This window comes from Canis lupus, chromosome 10 (genome assembly GCF_003254725.2).
Source record: "Canis lupus dingo isolate Sandy chromosome 10, ASM325472v2, whole genome shotgun sequence".
Taxonomy (NCBI): Eukaryota; Metazoa; Chordata; class Mammalia; order Carnivora; family Canidae; genus Canis; species Canis lupus.
In genome coordinates, this window is record NC_064252.1 from 43,398,900 (window position 1) to 43,426,156 (window position 27,257).

General features: G+C 38.9%; 1 long non-coding RNA gene across 1 annotated transcript in view; it reads right to left on the minus strand.

The window, feature by feature from the left end:
• Positions 1-27,257, minus strand: part of LOC125755948 (uncharacterized) — a 31,645-nt gene that overhangs the window by 3,307 nt on the left and 1,081 nt on the right. Inside the window, exon 2 of the long non-coding RNA XR_007413586.1 lies at positions 8,037-8,154. This is a non-coding gene — a long non-coding RNA (uncharacterized LOC125755948). The remainder of the gene's footprint in view (positions 1-8,036; positions 8,155-27,257) is intronic.

Consider the following 27,257-nt stretch of genomic DNA (forward strand, 5'->3'; position numbering starts at 1 on the left):
TTGTGTTCCTTCTCCAACTCTTCTACATCTCTAGATGGTAGAGTGCCCAGGGCTCAGTCCTCCAACTTCTCTCCTCCATTTGTGCTCATTTCCTGGGACATCTGGTCTGATATGACCTTGGAAACACCAACAATGCCCACACTTACTTCTCCCAGCCCTGATCTCTTTTCTGACTAGATACAAGTCTACCCAGAAACACTCAATGTCTCTATTTGAATGTATATTTAGCCTCCTAATCTTAACATGTCCAAAACAGAATTCCTGATTTCCCTGCCTCCAAGCTTCTCCTCCTGTAGTTTCCTTTCTTGTCACTAACAGCCCCCTCTGTTCTTCCAGTGTCAGGCCAACTCCATCCTTCACGTCTTGCTTTCACCACACACATCTAATCCATCAGCAAATCCCATCCATGTGTCCTTTGAAATACATCTAGAACTGAATCACTTCTCACCTGTTCAGCCTCTACCGCTCTGGTGTCTTAGCTGCTCTGCATGCTGCTTTCCTGTCTACGTTCCGTACTCTGTTCTCAGCACAGACCCAGAGGAATTCTTATAGAACAGGTCAAATCATGTGATTGCTCAAACCCCTCTAAAAGCCTCCTTCCTCACTGTTCCAGTTATCTGTTGCTGCATAACCAACTATCCCAAAACATGGTGGCTTAAGACAGCATTTCAATTTTTCTCAAGATACTATGGATCAGGAATTGGGACATTTAGGTGTTGAACTGTCTGGGGGATCTCCTTCTGCTTCTTTACCTGGAGCCTGGTGCCTTGTGGATCTTTGTACTTTCTGTCTCTTCAGGTGGCATCCCTTCTTCCAGTGCTCTCTATGTGGCTTGGGCTTCTCACAGAGTGGTGGCTTTGGAGTGGTTGCATTTTTTCCATTGTGATTGTCTTCTAAGAGTCAGGAATAAGAAGCTGCCACACCAGTTAGGGGCTACCCCCAAAACCATTATAGCATCTATTCTACCATATTTTCTTGGCCAAAGCAGTTACTAGGAACGCCTGGGTGGCTCAGCAGTTGAGTGTCTGCCTTTGGCTCAGGGTGTGATCCCACGGTCCCGGGATCGAGTCTTGAATTGGGCTCCCTGCATGGAGCCCGCTTCTCCCTCTGCCTACATCTCTGCCTTTCTCTTTCTGTGTCTCATGAATAAATAAATAAAATCTTTTTTAAAAAATTAAAAAAACAAAGCAGTTACTAGGCCTGCTGAGATTCAAAGAGGTTGATGGTATGGCAATCCCTTATTGCAAACAAGCACATGGGATGTGGCTGTGGCCATCTTTGGGGAATGTAATCTGCTATGCTCATCCAGTGCCAAAATCCCAAATGCTTACCATAACCCATTAGGTCCTCCATGATCTGACTCCTGCCACCCCTCTGACTCCTGGTCCCATTTCCCCTAATTTGTGATGTTACTTCAGCTAGATGTCTCTGCCATTCTTCAAACACATCAACTATAATCTGACCTCATGGCCTAGCACCTACTGTTCCCTCTGCCTGGAATGCCCTTCCTTGGGTACACAGATTGCCTCTCACTTCCTTCAGCTCTCTACCCTAATACCACCATTTCAAAGAGAACTTCCTTGACCTTGACCACTCTAGGTAAAATAGCCATTCCAGCCTCTCCTCATCCACTGCATTAAGCACCACCTAACATACTACATGTTTAATTGTCCTAATTGCCTCTCCTCATTATAATGTAACATATCTCCAGGACCTAGAAAAACGTCTGCTCATCATAGGCTCCAGATAAGGATTTGTTGAATTAATGTATGATTAGAAAAGTAACTTTCCAGTAAACAATATTAGGACACTGCCTAATTGTTGGGAGTGGTTGGAAGTAGAGTAAAATAAGGGATCCCTGGGTGGCGCAGCGGTTTGGCGCCTGCCTTTGGCCCAGGGCGCGATCCTGGAGACCCGGGATCGAATCCCACGTTGGGCTCCCGGTGCATGGAGCCTGCTTCTCCCTCTGCCTGTGTCTCTGCCTCTCTCTCTCTGTGACTATCATGAATAAATAAATAAAACCTTTAAAAAAAAAAAAAAAAAAGGAAGTAGAGTAAAATTAGATGCATACTAAGCTAAAATAAGTTCTAGAAAGATTTCAATGTATTATAATAAAGCTTGAAAATTACTAGAGAAAATTTAGGTACAGACTAAGTAATCTTGAGGTGAGCAAGGTTTTTGTAAGTCTATACTAAATAAATGAAATATAAACAAAAATAAGGATAGATTTGTCTCTGTCAAAGACACCACTCACAAAAAATGAACAGCAAACTTGGAATACTTTGATATATAATGTGTGATGCTATCATTAATACATAAAAAGCTCTGTCAAATAAACTCAAAAGAGAAAAATATATATAAATGCCTAATAAGCATTTGGGAAGAAAAATTCTACCAGCTGTGTGGTAGCGGGCAAGCCACTCAGTTCTATAAAAGTGGATGCCATGTGGCTTCAGTGAGCAAATATCTGTACCTTTCTTAGAATAACACTTGGCATATAGTAGGTGCTTAATAACCACTGGCCTTTAATATTATTGTTATCTCCTAATGCCACGCATGACGCATAGATGGAACCTCTAAGTGTTTATTAATTATTTCATTCTTTCATTCATTGGGGTGTACCTGTTAGATCACTTCAGAGGCAGCACTCTGCTTTCTTCCCCCATTGACTCAAAAATATAATAAAAAGAAGGTGAAGTAGAAGCAAGAAGTAGTTCTTGAGAACTCTATTTTAAAAGGCAGGTTCCCCCAAGAAAACTGCATTTATATCAATAATACTGACCGTGAAAATCACACTCATTTGAGTAGTTAAGGGCCGAGAAAGCACCGTGTCATACATTGAACTGACACTTCCTCTCCTCTGTTTGGTTAAAAAATAATAATAATCATAATTAAGTGTGTCTGTGGGGTCTGAATTTCACAGGAGTAGTGCGCTGCCCTGCTCTTAAAGATGTTGGAGCTATTGGGGAACTGGATTGTTGAGTCCATCTTTTTGTTTTTCAAATAGAATATTTACAGTCTGAGGTCAGAGAAGCTCTGGGCTGAAAATGTTCCTGTGGAATTTCTGGCCATTAATTTTATGAGTCTGTTATTCAATCTTCATTGTCGTCTGGCCTGCAATTATATTTTTGTGCTTTAGGAGATGCTCCACAGTCTTTGTTTAGAAATAAAGAATGAGCAGTTAACCTTCCTGACTGGTAAATGCCCTTCTGCTGACTCAACTGAGATCTTTGAGTATTGACGATGCCTCAGTTGGGTTATCCTGTGAGGCAGCCCAGTGATCTCGTCTTTTCAAACTACATGAAATGATTTCACTCATGAACCTTCTGAAAGGACCCCAGAAAACTTCGTACTTCAAGGCTTCCTGGAAATCAGCTTTTGAAACTGCCTCTTTTTTTTTTTTTTCATATGATCAAGTTGAAACTGCCTCTTAAGAAACAAAGGGCCACAGGGCTTTTATTTCAGGACAATGAATAATTCTGAGGGATGTAGTAAGATTGGTGCAGGCAATGAGTTGCACAGGGGCACACTGCCCACTGTGTGAGTAGGGACTGAGGTCCAGCCCACACTCCATTTGCCCAGAGGAAGGGATGCTTTTTCTCTATTGTCACAAAGGCACTAGCGTCTTAATAAGCTCTGGGCCCACAGGGCTGCACTCTTGAGAGTGAGTGTCTCTTATGCATATACATAGGACAGGCCTGGGTGAGAGAAGTGTCCTGTGTGGCAGAAATCTGTGGTATAGGAAAGGCAGGAATGGGGAGCTGGCATGGAGCCTTGCCCACAGAGCAGTCTTGAGCAAATCAGCTTTAGGAAGGATGACATCCACAAAAAGAAGCGGTATCATGCAGCTTCTGACTGTATCATGCAGCTTCTAGAAACTTCTAGAAAATTCATTGCATACCCTACCCAAGTTTGGAGACTTCTGTGTTAATTGTTATGTTTTACATGCCACGTGCCTTAACTAAGAGGGAGCTACTGAAAGTGTGACCAACACAACATGGCTCCCTTAGGACAAAGATTCATGTCGGTGACACTCAGCCATGACACACCTCCTTCTCATGGGCAGTGTAATTTGTATGGGGCAGAACCACATAGAGGCCATTGAAAGGCTTTGATGAGTGTTAGATCTCAACTCAAATCCCAGCTGTGCCTCCTAGTATAAACTAACATTAAGGATCACTCATTCAGCACTTCCTGTGCACCAGGCACTAGGAGCTGTGTAACTGTGGGCAAATTGCTTCCTTCTCTGAGTCTTGGTTTACTCTTCAGTTCAAATAGGGGTAATAATACACGTGGGTTGCTGTGAGGATTTAATGAGGCCGTATGCAATGCATTCAGAGTACCTGGAACACACGGAGTCTTCAGTAAAAAGTAGCTATTTTTTCTTATTTGGACACTGGACCCGTATCAACGTTAACGTGCCTATTACTTGAAGAACAAGTAAATTAGACATGTTGGGAGGAGGGTTAATTCCTGAGATTGGTGGAGCATTTTGTGAATAACAATAGTAATTTTCTAAATGGCTCTGAGCAACTTGGGAAAGAGCATGCATGTAGCACAGGCCCTGTTGGTTTCCTGGAGAGTAAATTGCCCATTGGAATGGCCTGACCATTACTTGCTCATAATGCGGACTGTTTTATATATATACTTAGTTATAGCACATTTGCCAGGAAAACTACTAGGCGGATGTTTTTGCCTAAATAGCCAATCTTTTTTTGTCTTGAATAAAGTGTCAAATAACTGTATATGATTTAGATTTTATGTTCAGCTGATTATTTACATCAGGAAGCATCAATCCAGAGTAATTGGCAAGTGGGTACACATTCAAATGATATGATGATATCTCTGCTACATTTTCCTATGATTCTGGGGAGAAAATCATTAGGGATTCTTGTTTCAGAATCTCATCAAAATAGATCCTTTGGTTTAGTTAAGTGGTTGCTGCTGCGAAGTTTGTCGATGGTGGGAATGTAGCTGAAACCGGGGAGCCTCTGACCTATTAGCTACAGGCCGGTATTTTGCCCAGCTGCTCTCCTGGTACCACATTCCTCGCTGGACTTAGTGGATGAGTAGCTTGGGTTAGCAAAGGCGACAGATGGACTGAAGATGCCTGACCGTTTACCCTGACCTCTGACCCAATTCCCTCTGTCTGTACTCCAGAAATGTGTCTATGGGAAAGATAAACAGATTAAATATCTCAGTATTGAACCTTAGAGGTCATCTATTCTAACCATACTCTTTCCAACACATTTCAGTAAGTGGTCATCGATTCAGTTTAACTACCTCTGGCAACAAAAACCTCATGGCCCCTTGGCATGGTCATTTTTTTTTTTCAGAGAGTTCCAATTACTTGAAAGTCCTTCATTTCAAAGTGAGATCAGTCTCTTTGTCATTTTGACTCTTGTTTCTCATTTTGCCTTCTGGTGTCACAGTGAATAAATACAAGAATATGAGACTGACTTAGGCAAACAGATCATAATTCTCTGTATTCCAAGCATCCTCTGAGCCAAATAACAATAACCAACATTTATTAATCTCTAGTGGCATGGGTTAGAAGAAGTAGGCTCTGGAAAACTCATTGCTTGAACTCTGAAATTAACCTGCCTCGAGTGGGTCACTCTGGTCATCCTTAACCCACCATGAAAAACATCAGAAGCCCCTTGAGAGTTTTTCCTATGAGAATGAGCAAGGCAGGGAGGAAGAGTGTGGGGAGGTGGGGGGAGGGAGAGAGAAAGGGAGAGAGAGAGAGAGAGAGAGAGAGAGAGAGGCAGTATTGTTCGTACTAAGGCAACTAGCAGAGAGGGTCAAAGATCTACCTGGTTCACGATTGTCTCTAATGCCAACTCCTCCGTGGGATGTATGCCATCCCAAGAGTTCCCATGCCTCTACGTAACTTATCAGCATCTAGCTGGGAGCAGGAACTTTCTCAGGGCTGCTCTTCCCAAGTCTTGTTTATTCAGACATTCAAAGCACTCTTATGGCAGGGGTGGGATGCAGTGGTTGAAGCTCAGAGGTCAGGCAAAATAGGGCTGAGGGTCACCTGAGTTCTGTGAGTCAGCAAGAAGTAACTGCAAGGAATCAAAAGACTTCCAGTCTGGTTCCGGCTTTACCACCCAGCAGCTATGTGACCTTGGGCAAGCATCCTCAACGTTTTTGTGCTGAGATGTTTCTTATGTACTAAAGGCAAATAAATAACCACCACCACCACCATCCCACCTACACCATAGCAATGATCTGAGAATCAGACAAGACAACAGAAGTAAATGACAATGAGTGCCCAGCTGAGGTGACAGAGGGATCAGAACTGAACATTCTGATTGAAATGTGAGAAATGCAGGTCAGTAATCCTGGATTTTCTAAACAGCCGAATCATGGGCATCAAACACCTGGCTGCATCATTTACTTTTCCTCTAGATGAATTGTAATTGCAGACTTACCTCCTAGAGATGACGGAATGATGCACTGCTGTGCCACCACCCAGCATTGCCGACAGTATTCCTATAACCTCGCAAGCAGCTGGCAGCTCATTGAAGCAAATTTATATGCATCAGCACTGTTTTCATCTTATACTTTAAGCAACTTTAATTAATAATACCCTCCTTTCCCAGAGTGTCAACACAACTCCACCTTTTCATTTTGAAAGAACTTAAATAAATACAGAAATAAAATATTCAATTATTGGAACTAGAAATGAGAAAATATAATTGATTTGAGAGGTTTTTGCTACAAAAATTCCCCAGGGCCACTGACTACATTTTATTAAAAAATATCACACACTTATATTTCTACATTTCTTATGTAATAATTTTGAGTTTCTCAGGGGGAAAATAGTATTATTGAAGGAAAAATAATTATGACAAGTGTTAAAGATTAGTGCGCCAGATTCCCCTGGTGTGCAACCAACATCCCGGGAGTAAGTTAAGTGCCTTAGGAAGCGACGTGAACTCTTGTCATTGAGTAAATTACTGCTTCGATGCACTAACAAGGACCCTAGTGGATTGGAAGAGTTCATTCAGCTTCCCAGAGCACCAAGCCTAATCCCCGTGCAGCATTTGTGCTCTGAGAGAATCTGGATCTGTGTTCATCCACATCTATTTCTATCTTCTAAGAATAGGCACTCCTTCAGGGTAGAGCCCATATCTTTACAATTATAATTGGTGTCTGGCCCGGCCCCATGCTTCTGAGAGCCCAGTACACACTCCTCTGGCTTCTTGAGAAGAATGTGCCTTGCCACTGATCAATGCCTAAATTGCCCTGATAATGTTTCTCTGCCTCCCTGCTAAAAGAGTATCACAACTTCCTGACAGGCACCAATACTTTGATGAGAAAATCCAGCTCTTTCCCCCAGCATTCTCTGCACATCCCCTTCAACTTATGCAATGAATACACAAAGTGTGCAGTAAGTTGACCATAGTCTACTCAGTCACTTAATATGTAGTATCCTCTTCTTCTTTGGGGGTTCAGAGTTATTAGATACTGGAAATCCAATCCAGAAGCCCAGTCCATTCCCGAAAGGCCAACAACAGAGTTATAAGCAAGCTGCGATCTCAAGTGTGAGGGCCTAGAGCCTGGAGAACCCAGCCTCACTGGTGATAAGGAAACACAGAGAAGTCAGAGTCCTCACTTTGTGTTTCCTGAGCAATTCATCAGCATCCTTATGTGGCCTGCTAAACCCTGTTAGACTTGGCCCCTGCCTACTTCCACAGGCTCGCACAGAGCCTACCCCGGCTTGGCAGTCCGCCCCAGCCACCCGGATCGTTTCTCCACCTGAAGTCTGCACATGTGTTCCTTCAGTCTGGAACTCTCTTTCCACACCTGGTTGATGCCTCTTCCAGGTCTCATCTTCTCTTTTACTTCTCCAAGGAGCACCCCCTTTCATGACATGCTCCATTCTCCTATGTCCTTTCAATATTATAATATTTTTCATCAAAGTAGTACCTTTATCTGGTAATCATTCAATGTTGGAAGAGACAGCCTCTGGCCCTTCTGCTCTGCACTCGTGTATTATTTCTCAGAGTCACCTTCTTTTCACTTACCAACAGCAGGTGTGCCAGTACCATTCGAGGCACAAGGGTACAATGTTGGACAAAGGAGATAGACAAGGTCCCATTCTAAGAGGTTGTTTCCATTTTCATTTCTTCTATTCTTTCCTCCCTATAAACAATATGCCATCAACTCTCTCTTTTTAAAAATGTATCAATAAAGGATATTATTTGCACACTCTTCAGTATGAAAGCTGATCATTTAGTCCAGTCCTACCACCCTCCCTACCTTCCCAATCCTGGCTGTTCTCCGTGTCTGACATTTGTATTGCAATCTTTTGTTATATTTATTATCTATTGTTCTTCCCATGTTTATACTTGTAATATAAAGTATTATAATTAATCTATTTCTTATTTCATTAACTTTTGATAATGTTGTATCTCTTGATTTCTCACTTTGAAAAGTAAAATTATTGATGCCTCTGCCCCTTTTTTTTTTTAAGATTTTATTTATTTATTCATGAGAGACACAGAGAGAGAGATAGAGCACGAAGCAGAGACACAGGCAAAGGGAGAAGCAGGCTCCATGCAGGGAGCCCGATGTGGGACTCGATCCTTGGCCCCCAGGATCACACCCTGGGCCAAAGTCCGTGCCAAACCGCTGAGCCTCCCAGGCTGCCCTGCCTCTGCCCTTTTATTGACCTTTCAAATCTCCTTTTGTCAGATAAACATATACCTTACATTTTGTCCTAAAGTTGCAACCAAATCTCCATGATTCATCCATAGATTGATCATGTCATGTGTTAGGAGTATATTCTTTTTGAGAAGCCTAATATTGTAACCCCTGGGTCAATTGAGAGAGGATGTTCCCATCATGGTTCAGTGGAATTTCTCTCGCTTTGTTTTTATCTTCCAATATTGCCACATTTTAGTTTGCTTTGTGTGTTAATTATGATTTTATTAAACATTCATTTTATTATACATTCCTTATCCTACCAGTGATCCCTGGAGTTCCCAATGGGAGCAATTGGGGTTCTTTTGCATTACTTGTCTTTGTGATTAGTTTTCCCCAAGCCTGTCTTTTCTGTCAGGTCCCCCTTTACTCCTGGACACCTCCATCCCCCCATCTCCCCAGCTTCCTTCTGTTCCAATCTGTACTGGTCGCCCTCTGAGCCTTTTATTCAATTGTCATAGTGCAAATTTTCCCCACTGCTCTCAGGAGTCTGGATTTTAACTAAGTTTCCTGGACCCCAAAACCTTCTTCTTATTCTACTCTTTCATTTCTCTTGGCATATCTTCAAATACTTTTCAAGGAGAGAATGTATGGTAGATAAACTTTCTGGGATCTTTTTGTTTGAAAATATTATTCTGCCCTTATACTTGATTGGTATCTGGCTGGGTATAGAAGCCTTAGAAGTTTCTTTTTATCCTTGGTGTTCTGATACATCAAAAATGTTTCTAGGTATGGCTCTCTTTTCTTTAATTGTTCTGGGTATTCAGAAGCTTTTTTAATTCTGAAGAATTTTGTCCTTCAGCTTTGGAACTTTTTTCTTCAAGTATTTTTTTGTGATAATTTTTTTTATCTCCAACATTGCATGTGAGACCTCCTAGGCTGAACTTCTGGTTTCTAGACTGATCTTTTGTTTCATAGTTTTCAATTCTTTGTTTTTTTCTCCCTATATTTTAAGAGAGTAGAGAAAGTCTTTGGGTTTATTTTTTAGTCTTCTGTAATTAATTTTTTTGTAGGAGTATTGTTTTTTTTAATCTGCAAGCATTCTCTTTCATTCTCTAATTGTTTCTTTTTCTTAGCATTTTGTCCCAATTTTAAGGATATCATATTTTCTCCAAAATCCCCCTGGCATGTTAATTAGAGTGTTTTTAATATTGTTTTCTATTTCCTAATTGTCTTTCTCCCCCTTTCTGGGTTAGTTTTTGTCTTTTTTATTGGTGTGTGTGTGTGTGTGTGTTCTGGGTTTTTTGGTTTTTGTTTTTTGTCTTTTTCATGACAGTTCTCCTTGTATGCCTGGTAATCCTTAGTTTTGCATTTCCATTTAAGGGAGAAGAATTAAGTGACTTGTATATTTCTGGTATTTATCTTTTGTAGGTCTGTTTTCTGGCTAGATCTCTCTACTTTAGAACTGTAAGTAGGATGGAGTAGGGTGTGTCTGCTAGGAAGATTTGCTTTAGGGTGGCATGACAGTGAGCAAGAATCATCCTGAAGACTTCCAAATGCTGAAATGAGCAAGGCTTTATCCTAGTACTCCAAATATTAATGCCACTTTACAAAGAGGAAACTGAAGCTCAGAGGCTTGCCTGTGCTTAAATAGCTAGAAAGTGATTAAGTCAAAATCTGAACTGCAGTTTGCCTGATGAACACATTTATTATCATTTGACGAAACCAAATAAATTTCAGTGTAAATTGAAAATTAGTATTAAATGAATAATTAGTTCTATCTTCTGTATGAATATACACTTTCATGTGCTATCTATGTCAAACTTCTGCCTTGATGGTCATATCTACAGTGGCATACCAGGGACTCTGCACCTTTCCATCTATGTAACAAACCTTCTTTTTCTCTTAAACAATTAATCTACTCTCTGCTATTAAAGAAAATGAGATAATTAAATTTCACTCACACTCAGAAGGCATCTAAGCAGAATTAACAGTTTCAGAGGAACTATGTGCTATGGAACTGGAGGGAATAATTTATCCCTGAATTGGGCAGGCCCCGAGATGGTAGAAATTTCTTTAATTATTTTTACTAGATGTTAAGAAAGCCACATTCTTTCTAAGATTCTGCCCTGATTCTGAAGGTCATGGCTACTTCACTTTTTAAAAAATCCATTTTTTGAAAAAACTGTTGACAACAAATAATGATTTTGTTATTAGAAAATTACTTATAAAAGATCAAAAGTAAGTATTTATCACTTAGTATGTACTAGACACTATGAAATTAAACATGATTTCTTAATTCAATATTCCCCACACCTTTCTGGGAGGTGGTACTAGATGTTCCATGACAAATGCATTTCAAGGTCAAATAAGTTTGATCAAATTTGGATTAAATAAAGTTAGTTTTCTTTTGCTGCTGGTCTTCTCGGAGTCTTTCATTGCTAATACTTAGCATTGTGAATCTCTTGGAGATTCACAATTTGGGAAATGCACATTTTGGGAAATGCTTAATTTAGAAAACACACATTTTGAGAGACATTAACTTAATTTATTAAAGAGCCATTTTGCTTTCCTCTCCTCTCCAGAGACATATTCTCAATTACACGTGTTTGGGCCATGTCTCCCAGCCATGTGGCATTTCATTCCAGAATAATATTCAGTTTTCACTACTTTGGATTGGGTAACCTCACTACTATATTCATCTTCATTCTTTGCTTTTGTGCTATGACCATCTTTAATTTGCAGCCAGCCTCCCTCCCAAACACCCTTCCTTGAGTGATGTTGTATTTTAATACAATTCCCTCATCTGGAAAATATCAACACACAAACACATTAGGCTTTAGTGAGAAATGAAAAAGAAAAATGACAGCCTACCTATTACATGAAGGTGACAATAAAATCACTGAAATAAAGTTTCTGCTTTTAGAGAGTTCTCTCATGGCCACCTTAGCCTTTAGTAAATAATACCCCATTTTGGTAGACAACAAAATCAAAACTATACAAAGACTCAAGATCTAGGATAATCACAGAATGTCCAACAGAAAAGGTTATAAGAGGATTCCAGTTGTGTAAATACAGAAAAGGTAATATGAGACAGTAACAAGATGCACCAATCTCTTGAAAATGAATTTCCCCAATTTGTGACAAAATATCATGTGTTTGTTAGTAATTTGACTGATGCCTCCTCTTCCATCCATCACCTTGTTTAGTTTATGGCACCACTGCCCATTAATCTGCCATAGTGGGAACTTCAAAGCCATCCTCATCCCTTTGCTTACTTCTCTGATTTGAGCGAATCTCTTCCTCAACTGGCTAATTTCATCCTTTAATATTGAGTTCAAAGCCTTTACCAGCTCACTTTCTAAACAAATATATTCACCCAACAAGCATTTGAGAATTTCATATGCCAGGCATTATCCAGGCTTGCCAACTGGTAGTGTGCAGAGCAAATATATAAGAACTTCATTTATATACCTTCACTATGGGAAAGCACTGCTATAGATGATATGATCCCTCCTCCTTCATCACCATCATCTTTGGAATGGGTATTTTACACCACTTTACCTTCACACTTAAACATTGGTATTAGCAGTCCTTGCATCAATTTCTACACAGACTGGTCAGATTACATTAAAAGGCTAAAGTAAATGAAGTGAAGGATTGTTTAATCTCATAATATCTTCCGAAGCTACATTTTAATTGTTTCAAGAAATTTAACAGGGGATTTATTTCCATCCCTCAGGTAAGTGAGGGTAACCAGAACTACTTGGGTAAATGTGGGCCTAACCCTTCAGACTTTGGGTTTCTCCTTGGTTAAGTATTCACAGGGAAAAACCAAAATCAAAATCAAAACCTTGTCTTAGTAGTCTAGGCAGCAGGACCATTAAGTAACTTAATAAATTTTATTCTTATTTAATTTCATTTCTACTCCATAAAAGAGCCTCAAGTGTAATGATTTGTGTGGAAGGCCTTGGTTGGGTTGTTAGAATCTTTAATGAGGGTCAATTCTGTAACATGGTTACCCACTAAGTGTGTCTAGTCAGAGATTTTGTGGAAACACATATTCTATTTGGGCCTAGAAGGTTAACTTTTCACAGTCTTACACTTGCAGGAGTGTTACCTTTCATTTTCTCAATTATAAGCTTCTGTAAGAAGTTCTCAATACCTGGTAGTGCCTCCTTTTCTGGATGATTTATTGAACATCATCACTGACACGACCAGGTGCTATCCCTTTGCTGCCAGACTCTTCTGCTCCTGTTCCGACGGGTTGGTTTTGATGCTTGCTAACCTAATTGTTTTAATTAGATCTTTAGTCTTTATTCTTACCAGGATAGTCTTTGAAAGCATAATCTGCCTCATTTTAACAGAGCAATTCTGTGGAATAACTACAGGCCTATTAATTTGCTGGATGTTCTTTCAAAGCTTCACAACAACCTTCTCCATAATAAAGTGAGTCTAAAATTTCTCTACCTAATATTTTATGTGGAGAGCACACAGATTCCAGGATTGGCTGACATGAACCCTGTTGCTCGTTTGTGGCTTCAGGTTAAGTACTTTGCCCCTGTAAACTACAGTTCCTCCCCTTTAAAGCAGGGGTAATGACAGTGCCTACCTCATTTGGTTGTTGTTGTTTTTTTTTTTTTTCATTTGGTTGTTATATGAATCAAATTAGAGCATGTGTGCATATTGCCTGCTACATTGTAAACACTCAATACTTGCTAACAAGCAACTATTGAACCATAATTAACTATTGTTAAACCCTCTCATTGTTGTGCCAAGTCTGCCAAGAATAATATAACATTGTTTACTACTTTTATTGACTTTTCACAAAGTTTTGACTCTAGGGTCATGACTAGGTTAGGACTTAAGCAGCATGAGGTCAATGAAGACTCCTAGTTATTGATGTTTAAATGAACCTGCTTTCAAGTGCCCAACAGGCAGAATTGGCAGGAATAGTCTCCTGAAGAGGATAATCTCTAGATGTGTAAAAACAAGGCCAAGTGGTTTAAACTAGGGCTAGAACAATGGGAGTCCTAAGGGTAATCACAGGGACTTTTTGCTAGTGCACCTTTGGCTTTACCTGTGTGTAAAGAGGGAGGTAATAAAGGCATTAAAACAATTAGGGTAATTGTAGAAATTCAAACACATGAAGTCTTACACATCTATGCACGGAAGCATGCTTTAAGGCTACATGTGGGCAGAGCCAGAATTTTCCCTAATTGAAGTTTTTAATTGACCCCAGAATGCAAGGAAGTATTCCACTGGGTCCCTGACTTCTATAGCATAAACAATGCTAAGATTTGGGTATGGAAAAATTACAAAGCAGGTACTGCCAGGACCCCAAAGCCATGACCTAAGAGTTCCTTTCTAAAATACAACACCAGAAAAAAACCTCATAACTATAATCATTTTAAATCTGAAATAGTTATCTTTGGCAGAAGTTATTAAATATTTAAATAGTTCATATTGAATAACAATAGCTGCCATTTGATTGTGCTTACACTAGATGCCAACTCTGTATTATATTTTTGCAATATTCTATTTATTTGTCAACAAAGAATCCATAATCATCATTTACATTTTACCAGTGAGAGAAGTGGGAATCAGAAAGTTTAAGTAAGCTACCTAAAATCACACTGCTACTAGAAGCAAAACAAGGATTTGAACCAGATTTGCTAGATCCAAATCCTGTGCTGTTAACCAATATGGAGGATAGCTTACATCCATCCTGTGAATGTCATTGTCAGAGCAAGTTACCCAAATCCAAATAAAATTTTATTTTTCATAGCCCATATGCATCTACTCAATTAATCTAAAAAGTTTTTGAATAATTAGGATATAAAGGCATTAGAGATATAAAAATTGAGTGAAGAATTGCAGAGTCAAGCTCCAGAAGGAGAAAGAGATCAAAGAAAGTGAGGCTGGTGTTTTCCCTGGAGGCCAAACCCAATTTTGGAGGCACTGATTGGGAGCTTGACACAAACTGTTGACAGTTTTCTGGGGCTCAAGTGATTACAATGAAGTCGGAGTTCACAAAGGAAAAACAATAGTGAATTCCTATTTTTTGGACTGGAATCATGAAGAATGAACCCTAAAAAAAATGGAGACTTGAAAGCAGACATGCCCCTAGAGTATAAATTCATTATAAATTCCCCCCAAATTGTGAAACTTTATAAAGATAATCCTTGATTGCTAATGCTTCTAAGAATCTGGCAGAAATGGACATACTTCTTTGGAGAAAGATAATATTACTATAACCCTCAAACTATTTCCAAAAATCATTTTGCAAATGCAGTGCCCACCATATAATTTAAAGGAATAACTGGACATAAGGAAGTAAGACAATATGAATGACATGTTCTCAGTAGAAAAATAGACTGTGGAAATATACTCATGGAGCTCCAGATAAAGGAGCCATGAGACATAAACTTTAAAATAACTATGTTTATAAAGTCTAAATTGAAAAAAGGTAAGATAGAGAATCTTAGCAGAAAAAGAGAAACTACAAAAGGAATCAAATGGGAATTGTATTATAAAAAAACATGATACTACAAATTAAGAACTCAGCAATGGGCTTAACAGCAGATTACATATAGCTCAAGAAACAGTTAACTGGAAAACATATTCAAAGAAAATAATTAGAAAGAAGGTTTAGAAAGGCAAGAGAATTAAAATTTCAAAAGACAGAGTAAAAGATAGAGAAGACAGAAATTCTAACATGCATAAAATTGAAGTCTCAGGAGAGGAAAGAGAGAATGAGTCAAACTCAGTAACTAGATAATAGCTAAGAACTTACCAAAACTGCTGAAAGATACCAAACTCAGATAAGAAGCCTTATGGATCTCAAGTAGGATAAAGAAAAAATAAACTACATCTAGGCACATCATAGTAAAACCTCTGAAAGCCAAAAATAAAACATATTATCTTAAAATGAGGCAGAGGGAAAAAGAGGCTTTACCTACACAGGAACAAATATATAATTGATAGCTGACTTTTTAATGGATATAATAGAAACCAGAAGACAGTGATATAATATCCTTAAATTTCTGGAGAAAAAAAAAAACCCTCTCAAGCCAGAATTTTAAGCCTAGCAAAAATATCCTTCAATAATAAAAGTAAAATAGAGAAGTCAATCACAATGGAGAGAGTGAAGGCTTCTTTCCTCTTCCCATGGCAACACCAAATGTACAGATAAACACAGAAATTACCTCTGAAGGAAATACAGAAAGTATCTGAGAGACTTCTATACATTGGACAAATGAGAAAATACTCATATTGGAATGGGTAGGAAATGTGAGACATAAACCCCACCACTGATGCAGAACCATCAATTGGGAGGGAACTCCAAATTCCCATATTATTCCCAAGGAGTGAATGGTTTGAACCCCACATTTAGCCCCCAATTTTTAAGACTCCCACCTGAAGGACAGTCCCACAAACACCTAGCTCTGAAAACCAATGTGCCTTGTGTTCATGAGACCAGTAAGAGAATAGCAAACAAAGAAGCAATCATTAATGGGCATGAAGGCACTTGCTGTGGCTGTCTCCCTAGGGCTCAGCATAGAGGGAACAGGGAAAATCACCCATCTTTAGGTCTTCCTAAAGAAGACAATCTGCAAATTTTGAAAGCTGTCGCCTTAGGATCAGACTTCTAATTTAGCATACATATTGAAGCTAGCTGGGATCTGTTCTTGAAACTAGAAAAACCAGCAGACAACTCCCTTTCTCTCCCTTTGGCATACTAAAAATCACTAGTATCTCCTTGGAAAGAGTTTGCACACACATGTGCATCCAGCTTTTGCTCTACTGCCTGAGGAATGTGTCCCCAGATCACGCAGCTCTGATAGCCAACTGGGCTTCCATTCACAAGTCCCACAAAAACACCACTGCAGCTATATACCTGGGCCCAGTGCAAAGGGAGTAGGCAAAAACACTATCTACCAGTTTCTCCCTGGAAGAGGCTTATATACCGAATTTCCCAAAGCTGTTTGAAGGTCTAGCTTCCAATTATACTGTATCTAGCTGCTGAATGCAGTTCTTCTTTAGGGACACTGACAGGTCTTGGCACACCCTCAAATACTATTTGAAAGGCACTTAGAATAAAACAAGCAGGTTGGACAATCACAGAGGTTTGAGAGGCAACCAGGAGCTCAGGCCAGGCTGATTGACAAGTTTCATCTTCTAGCAAGACTACTCCGTCAAGACTAGGAGAGTGATTGTTTTATCTAATGTACAAAAACCAACATGAAAAGTCAAGAAAAATTAATAGAGGAAAATTCTTCAAACGAAAGTTCAAGATAAATCTTCAGAAACACATCTTAGTGAAGTGGAAATAAGTGATTTATCTGACAGAGAGTTCAAAATAACAGTCAAAGATGCTCTCAGAGGTCAGAAGAACAACATATGAACAAAGTGAAAATTTCAATAAAGAGATAGAAAATATAAACAATTACCAAACAGAAGTCACATTGCTGAAGAATTGAAAAAAATCATTAAAGGAGTTAAACAATAAACTAGATCATGTGGAAGAAAGGATAAGAGAGCATGAAAACAGGCAATAACATTCAATCAAAAGACCAGAAAGAAAAAGAATGAAAAACATTGAAGACAGCTTACAGGAGTAGGGAAAACCATTAAAAAAAAAAAAAAAAAAAAAAAAAAAAACAATATACACACTATAGGGGTCCCAGAAGGAGGACAGTTTGTTCAAAGAAATAGTGACTGAAAAATTTCCTGACCTGGGGAAAGAAACAGAGATCCAGATGAAGGAAGACAAAACAGTACCAAGTAAGATGAATTAAAAAAAAAAAAACAAAAACAAAAAAACTTTTTTTCACCAGCACATTATAAATAAAGCGTCAAAAGTTAAAGACAAGGAGAACATCTTAAAAACAGCAAGAGAAAGGCAACCCGTTACATATAAGAGAACCCACATAAGACTATAAGCAGATTTTTCAGCATAAATCCTGTAGGCCAGAAAGAAGTGGAATAATATATTCAACGTGCTGAAAGAAAAACACTGTCAACCAAGAATACTCTACCCAGCAGAGCTGTTCTTCAGAATTAAAAGAGAGATAAAGAGTTTTCTAGGCAAACAGAAGCAGAAGGAGTTCATCACCACTAGATAGGCTCTACAAGCTGTTCATTAGAGTTTTTGAAGCTGAAATAGAAGGGCACTAAATAGTAACAGGAAAACTTAAGAAAGTATAAAACTCACTGGCAAAAGAAAATATATAGTTGAATTAAGAGTACTCTAATGTTGTAATGGTGGTGAGTAAATCACTTATAACTCTACAATGAAGATTAAAACATAAAAGTATTAAAATACCTATAATTACAGTGATCAGTTAATGGCTACACAATGTAAAAAGATGTAAATTGTGGTATCAACATAAGATTAGGGGAGAGTGAAAATGTAGAGCTTTTGTTTGCATTCAAAGTGAAGCTCTTATCAGCTTAAAGTAGACTGCCATAATATAAGATGTTTTATGTGACCTAGTAGCCTTAAAGGAAGGCTCATGGTAACCTTAAAGAAAGAGCCTGTAGTAAATACACAAAACATAAAGAGAAAGGAATCAAAGCATACCACTATAGAAAATCATTGAATCACAAAGACTGAGAGTGAGCAAGGAATAAAGGAAAAAAGATATCACAAAGCAACCAGAAAGTAATTAATAAAATGGCAGGAATAAGACCATACTTATCAGTAATTACTTCAAATGTAAATGGACTAATTTTTTCAATCAAAATATGTGGTGGTGGGGGGGAGATGTAGAGTGGCTAAATGGATTTACCAAACAAGGCCGAGCTATATGCTGTCTCCTGCAAGGGACTTACTTTAGCTTTAAGGACTAAATGTACTAAAAGTAAAGGGATGGGAAAAGGTATTCCATGCAAATGGAAACCAAAAGAAAACCGGAATAGCTATACTTTTGTCAGACATAATAGATATTAAGCCAAAAAGTAACAAGTGACAAAGAAAGTCACTATATAATGATAGAGGGGTCAATTTATCAAGGTGTTATAACAGTAGATACTTATGTACCCAACATAGGAACACCTAAATATATAAAGTAAATATTAATACATTTGAAAGGAGAAATAGCAATACAATAATAGAAGAGGACTTCAATACTCCTCTTTCAATAATGGATAAATCATCCAGACAGAAAATCAATATGGAAAAATCTGATTGAAACTACACATGGGATCAAATGGACCTAATAGACATTTATAGAACATTTCATCCAACAGCAAAAGAATATATATTTTTTTCAAGTTCACTTGGAACATTCCCCAGGATAGGTCAATTGTGAGGCCACAAAATAAGTCTTAATAAATTTAAGAAGATTGAAATTGTATCAAGTGTCTTTTCCAACCCCAGTGGTATAAAACTAGAAGTCAGTTACAAAAAGAAAACTGGAAAATTCACATATATTTGGCTATAAACACATGCTACTGAACAACCAGTGGATCAAAGAAGAAATCAAAAGGGAAATTTAAAAAAATCTTGAGACAAATAAAATTGAAAGCACAATACACCAAAGCTGATGAGATGCAAAAATTGAGAAAAATACATTGAGAAAAAAGAAAAGATCTCAAATACACAACCTAACTTCATACCTCAAGGAACTAGTAAAAGAAAAACAAACCAAGCCCAAAATTAGAATGGCAGAAAACCAAGGAATGGCAAAAAATGATGGAGACTAAAAAGAGAAAAGAATGATGAAAGTAAGAACTGTTTTTAAAAAGATAAACAAAACAAAACAGGCAAACCTTTAGTTAGACATACCAAGAAAAAAAGAGGACTCAAATAAAACTATAAATGAAAAAGGAGCTTTTACAATGAATGCCATATAAATACAATTGATTATAAGAGACCACTATGTACTATTATATGCCAACAAATTAGATAATGTAGAAGAAATAGACAAATTCCTAGAAACCTACAACCTAATAAGATTGAATCATGAATAAATAGAAAATTTGAATAGATCAATTTCTAATAAGGAGAGTGAATCAGTAATCAAAAACCTCTCAATGAAGAAAACCTCAGTCTTCATTGGTGAATTCTATCAACACTTTAAAGATTTAATACCAATCCTTCTCAAGTTCTTCCAAAAAATAGAAGAGGAAGGAACACTTTCAAACTCATTTTTTTGGGCCAGCATCATGCTGATACCAAAGCCAGATAAGGATACTCTAAGAAAATTATAGACCAATATCTCTGGTGAGAACAGATTAAAAAATTCTCAACAAAATATTAGCAAACCAAGTGCAGGAGCACATTAGACAGATCATACACCATGGTCAAGTGAAAATTTATTATCAGGATGCCAAGGTAGTTGAACATTCGCAAATCAATGTGATAATCACATTAACAAAATGAAGGATAAAAAACATATGATTATCTCAATATATGTAGAAAAATCATTTGACAACATTCAACATCTTCTCATGATAAAAACTCTCAACAAACTGGTTATAATGGGAATGTACCTCAATATAATAAGGCCATATATGAGAAGCCCACAGCTAACATCACACTCAGTGTTGAAAAGCTGAAAGTGTTTCCTCTAACATCAAGAAGAAGACAAGGATGTCCACTCTTACCAGTTTTCTTTAACATAGTATTGGTGTTCCTAGCTAGAGCAATTAGGCAAGAAAATGAAAGAAAAGGCACGCAAATTTTAAAAAGATAATGAAAATTCTGTATATCAAAACTTATAGAATGCAGCTAAAGGATCCTTGGGTGGCTCAGTGGTTTAGTGCCTGCCTTTGGCCCAGGGCATGATCCTGGAGTCTCAGGATGGAGTCCCACATCAGGCTCCCTGCATGGAGCCTGCTTCTCCCTCTGGCTGTGTCTCTGCCTCTCTCTCTGTGTCTCTCATGAATAAATAAATAAAATATTTAAAAAATGCAGCTAAAGTTGTGTTTAGACTAAAAAATGTATAGCACTAAATGCATATATTAGAAAAGAAGAAAGGCCAGATATCAAAGAACCAAGCATCCAACTCTGGAAATTTGAAAAAGAAGAGCAAATCACAAGCAAATAAATTCAAATGAAGGACACGATAAAGATGGTCACAGAAATGAGTGAAATAAAAAACAAATATATGATATTAGGGATCAAAGACAAAAAGGTAATTCTTTGAAAATACTGATAAAATTGATAAAGTGCTAGGGAGGTCAGTTTAGAGATAGAGGGAGAGAAGCCATAAAATGTGATGAAGAAGTGAAAAGGGGCTAACCAGATATCTGATTGATATTAAAGAGCCATTAAGTAAATATCATATCTTATGGAGTCAACTTGAAAATTTTCATGACTTAGACATCTTTCTAGAAGAATACAACTTGCCAAAATGGACAGGAAATAGACATAAAATGATTAAAAACTGAATCTGTAATTTAAAAATTTCCTTTAAAGAAAACTCAGGAGTTCAGATGACTTTACTGGTGAAAGCCACCAAGTTCTTAAAGAAGTAATTAAGGCAATAGTACAAAAACTCTCCCAGACAATACAAAGAAAAAGAGGTAAATCCAATTCATTTTCAAGTACTTTCTTGGCAAAAGCTAACAAGGTCACTTCAAAATAGGAAAATTTGTTCACTTACTCATGACCATTGATGTAGAAATTTCCCCACCCTGGCCAGATAGCACATTAATTCTAACAATAAATATATAACAAGCAATGCTTCACCACTGAGTTGTATTTATTCCAGAACACAAGGCTGGTTTAACTTTTGAAAATTAATAAATGTAATTAATTGCATTAACCATTACTAGAAAAAAAAGGAGTCAAACAGTGGAATCATTTCAACAGGCCACAGAAAATATATCTTTTTAATGCAGCATCAATTCATGATTTCAATAAACAATAATAGCTATAAAGCTGACAAACCAGGAGCAGAAAGGAAATTTCTTAATCTGATAAAAAGGTCTACAAAGAATCCTGTTTTGAAACCAGGAATAAGACAATGGTGCCCATCATTACTGCTTCTACTCAACATTGCATTTGAAGTTCCAGCTGGTAAGTTAAGGCCTCAAGATTGCAGAGAGGGGGAAAAACAGCCATCATTCATATGATGATATTGTTGAATTATTGTGTACATAGGAAATAATAAAACTACAGAAAAATAATTAGAATGAATAGACTAATCAGACATCTGGAGAAAAAAGTCTAACAAATAATATGCAAGATCTCTACACAGAAAGATGTGAAAAATTAATATAAGTGAAAGGAAATCTAAATAAACAAAGGAACTAGCATGTTCAGGTATAGAAGACTCAATATTGTTGAAATATTAGTTCTCCCCAAATAGATCTATGTATCCAAAGCTATTCCTGTCAAAATGCTAATATGTTTTCTTTTCTGTGCATGTATGTGTGTGTGTAAAATGACAAGCTGATTCCAAAATATTATTGAAAAACAGAGGGCTAGGAATAGAAGATTTTCTTTTTTAAAAGAAGTTTTTATTTACATAATCTCTAAACCCAACTCAGGACCCCAAGATCAAGAGTTGCATGCTCTTCCAACCAAGCCAGCCAGGCGCCCCAAAGATTATCTTATAGAAGAACAAGGTGGTCAGCCATCAGAAAAAAAAAAAAAAAAGAAAAAAATCTTGCCATTTGCAATGACATGGATGGAACTAGACAGAGGGTATTACATTAAGCGCAGTAAATCAGAGAAAGACAATTATCATATGATCTCATTCATATGTGGAATTTAAGAAACAAATCAGAAGATCATAGGGGAGGAGAGGAAAAAAATAAAACAGTGAAATCAGAGAGGGGGACAAACTATAAGAGACTCTTAATCATAGGAAACATGGGAAGGGAAGGGGCTGGAAGGGAAGGGGCTCAGGGAGGCGGGTAACTGGATGATGGACGTTAAGGAGGGCACATGATATAACGAGCAGTGGATATTAACTAAGACTGATGAATCACCGAACTCTACCTCTAAAACCAATAATACCTGATATGTTAATTAATTGAATTTCGATAAAATAAAAAAAAAAAAAAAGAAGAGGAACAAGGTGGGAGTAACAGACTCTACCATCCATCCGAGTCTTTTCTAAAGCAACAGTAGCTGAAGTGTGGAACTGAGCCAAGGAGAGACAAATAGACCAATGGAAATGACAGGATCGCCAAAGAAAGGGACCTGGACTAGGACCAAGAGAGCCACCTTCTCCTGGCCAGTGGTGTGATAGCTTCCCCCGAGTCAGGGCCTCTCCAAGCTGCTTCACACCAGTTAATCTTCACACTGTCTTGGGGCAGGTCGGGCCATTGGACCATTGGAATGTTCCCCTAGATAATTCTAATCTGCAGCTGTTTGAAAACCACATCCCCCCAACACACACACACTCTCTCTCTCTCTCTCTCTCTCACACACACACACACACACACACAACTCACCTCTGTCTTCTAAACTTTGATGAGCAATGCAGTTTTTTATTTGAGGCTCATTAGGAGGCTGGAGAATGCAATTACATCATATTCCAAAACTTTCTGAAATCCCATTTAGATATTTGTCTTTTCCCAAATTTCTACTCCCTTCAGTTGCTGCCCTCTCCTTTCCCTTTCTCTTCTAGCCAAGTTCTTCATTTCTTCCTGCATTCCTCCTGTTATTTTTTGGTTTATTTCACAGAACAATTTTTGCCTTCCCTCAGTTTCCCTCTCCTCCATCTCTATCATCACCTTGCTTAGCAAACAAAAGTCTTGTTGAGGACTTGATCTAATAAAAGGGAGAGAAAGATTGAAAGTACTTCTAATTTAATGTTTCCCCCTGCCACGTACAGCTGGGCAGGGCTTGCATTGTCTTCCTTTGTGTATATTTTCAATACTCTCAGGAAAAAAAGAAGCTTTTCATTTTGGAGTGAACTCAAGTGCAGGGGACTTGCATGGTGCAGACTGAATGGGTGACAGCGCTGTGCTCTAGATGTGCTGCTCAGCCCAGCCTGGTGACAGGCCCCGAGGAGCCAGCAGCCACTCACCCTGTTAGTGAAAAGGTGCCCCATGGCACAAAAGTACCTCGGCGGCCCCAGCTTTGTGAACATGTGACACAGGCAAGCACACGGGGCCCCACACTTAGAAGGGTGCTGTGCTTGTCGTTATTTGAAATTCTTACTAATTTATGCACAAGGGGCTCCTCACTCTCATTTTGCTCTGGGCTCTGCAAATGATGTGGTCAGCCCTGTGCTGAGGGAAGGGGTTTATAGTTTTGCTTGATTTTACAACAAAAAAAGAAAAACCTCTGGGCTGAGTGCTTTGTGAAATACTTTCTCTGGTTTCTCAGAAACCATTTCCTCTTTTCAGCTCTCAGTTGTCCCCCTGGGTTTGGCAGCTGCTGTTCACTTGCTGCTTTACTGAATCTCTGATGTTCGTTTCCTGCTCCTTTAAAATATTTTCACAATGGCAAAATTGGGTTTTTCACCACCTGGCCCCAATCTCGGCTCCTTTTCCCTTCTCCCTTCATTCTTCTTCTGCTCCCACCTGAGCATGACCCAATGACTACTGTAACGCCCCCTCCTCTCCAGCCCAAAGCAGGGCTTTGACCACACAGAACCTTCTCTGTCAGTGGAACATGACATGCTTCTCACCTCTGCACTCTGCCATGTGCTTTTCCTTCTGCTTGGAATGCTCTTCCATTGCTACCACCTACCCCACTTTGGCTCTCATTTTTTAGACCCCACCTGAATGCCTCAGGCAGAAGGCGTTACCCACTTGCTCTTGCTCCCAAAGCTTTGAAGACACACCTCTGTCGTAGCAGGTAAAACAGAATGGCATACAGAGGTGGTTCTTCTCTTTCATCCTCTCCCACCCACCTTATTCTGGAGAAGTCCATTCATGACTTGGAATACAAGTCAGTCATTCTTTCTAGAAAGTTCTTCCTGAGTACCTCATTATAGCACTAATCACATTGTAACATAATTGGTACCCCTCCTCAAGTGAAACCAGGTCTGTTTCACTTAGGGTGGTAACCAGAGTGCCTAGCATAGTTTTGGGCACGTAACTGGCTCGATAAATACTTGTTCAATTTGAGAATGAGTAAGTAAAGGACGATATATGTACATTATCATCTAGACTGTGGGTTTTATAACTTTTTTCTTAAACTTCTCCCTCTCTCTCCTTATTTCTTAACCCACTGATTGGCATGTATTAGCTATTCAATGTGTTTGTTAGGTAAACAAATGTCTGAAGGACTTAGGTGATCATGGAGCCTGACACCAAGGCCTGGGTGTGGGTAAGTATCCGCAGTGACTTCATCCTTGACTTGAGGTTGTATTCTTTAGAGGAGGATGGCAGGGATGACAGCACGGGGATCTGGCGATACTCACTGAGGACCAAGAGGAAGAATCTCCCTTTATGTTGTAATAAACCTCATATTGTTGTCTAGAGAGTGACAGAAAGTAATGCTAAATTCATAAAAATGTAACTGTGCTAAGTATATAGAATTATAATAAGCCTCACAGGAGAGTTGGGGCTTTGGAAAAACACTGGGAACCAACCGCCGAAAGAGCTGCTGTCTTTATTCAAGGGTGGGCCTGACCCTTAGACTAATAGCTTTCATCAGGGCTCCTTCCTGTCCTCATTGTCCTCCTCCTCCTATGATCTTGGGCTCCCATTTTCTACCTCCCAATGTGTAACTTCTTCCTTGAGATCCAGCAGAGAGGTACCTTTCTTTTGAGGAGTTTCCTGCCCCCACCCCCAACCCCTGTATCTTGTAGCATGCATTTTCATTGTTGTGACCAGCTCAAGTTCTTTTTTTTTTTCTAGAAGATTTTATTTATTTATTCATGAGACACACAGAAAGAGGCAGAGACATAGACAGAGGGAGAAGCAGGCTCCTTATGGGAAGCCTGATGTGGGACTCGATTCCAGGACCCCGGGATCATGACCTGAGCCGAAGGTAGACACTCAACCACTGAGCGACCCAGGTGCCCTGGCCAGCTCAAGTTCTTTTTGAAGCTCCCCTCTTCCAAGAAACCCCCTATCAGTTGGAAGGAGGTGGGGTTTCTCTCATTCCTCTGTCCAAGTGCTCCTTTTAAGAGTCTGGCTCTCCTCTGCACAGCATTCCCAACTGGACAGGGAAGTCTCTCTTCCAAAGGTGCCAACGAAATTACTTGAGCCCCCAAGTCTCAATCTATGGAGCATCAAGAGAAGGAATTTAGTGAATCTGAGCTCTATTTGAGTACTTACTGCAAGTTAGTAATGTGCTAGACAGTTACAGGAAATCAATTTGGGATTCATAAATATAAGGAGGAATGTTGTTGCAGTTAGAGCTGAGCTGTTTTAAAATGGAATAGGAAGCCTTTCAACAGAGTGAGCTACCTATCATTAGAAATGCTCAGGGAGCCTGGGTGGGGCTCTGTCGGTTGAGCATCTGCCCTCACCTCAGGTCATGATCCTAGAGTCCTGGGAGTCTTGTGATAGAGCCTTGCACATGACCTTGGGCTCCCTAGTAAACAGGGAGTCTGCTTCTCCCCTTCCCTCTGTTGTCTCCCCTTGCTTGTGCTTTCTCTCTCTGTGTGTCAAATAAACAAATGAATAAAATCTTAAAAAAAAAATGGAAATGCAGGGTGCCTGGGTGGCTCCTGGGATTGAGTCCTGCATCAGGCTCCCCACAGGGAGCCTGCTTCTCCCTCTGCCTATGTCTCTGCCTCTGTGTGTCTCTCATGAATAAATAAATAAAATCTTTAAAAAAATGCTCATGCACAGGCTGAACATACCAGGGCTGATCTGGAAGTAATTCCTGTATGGGTAGAAGGTTAGCTAGAGAGAGCCTCTATGGTTTCTTCCAAATTTCAAGCTTCTGCAATTTTATTATAGGGTTCTAACCCTATAATGTAGTTTGTATTTCAAAATACTGTACTTAATTAGTTGTTTTTCTAAACTCCTTCTGAAGTAAATCAGCTTCATACAGTGGTAATTAGTTTATTGGTAGAAACAATGACTGAGTCTGAAGCATGCATATTTTTATGTATGTGGCAAGGACACAAGAAAGGCTGACTATTATTATTACTGCACTATTTTCCAGAAATGAGATTTTCTAGCATCCTCGTGAAGATGTAATAGTAACTTAACCAAGTTAATAAATAACATGAAAATAAAGAAACAACTATTAATATGGAATATTTAAAAAGTGCTGAAGCCAGATGAATCAGTTTTCAGACAATTGAGCATAGTTTCTTATAACAGGAGTGAACCCAGAAGATTCTGGTAAGATTATACTTAAGAAAGCAAACACAGGGGGCACCTGGGTGGCTCAGTGGTTGAGCATCTGCCTTTGGCTCAGGGTGTGATCCTGGAGCCCTGGGATCACAACCTGTATCAGGCTCCTCACAGGGAGCCTGCTTCTCCCTCTGCCTATGTCTCTGCCTCTCTCTCTGTGTCTCTCATGAATAAATAAATAAAATCTTAAAAAAAAAAAAAAAGAAACAGCAAATGTAGGCTTCTCCAAAGCACAGTTGGTCCTCTCATAGACCTGCCCCTGCTGGGGCACATAGGCTGGGACATCTGGAAGACCTGACTGTATGTGGCAGTGTGTCAGGTACCCTGGAGGGACCATGACTTTCTCTATTAGTTAGCTGTAATAATCAAGA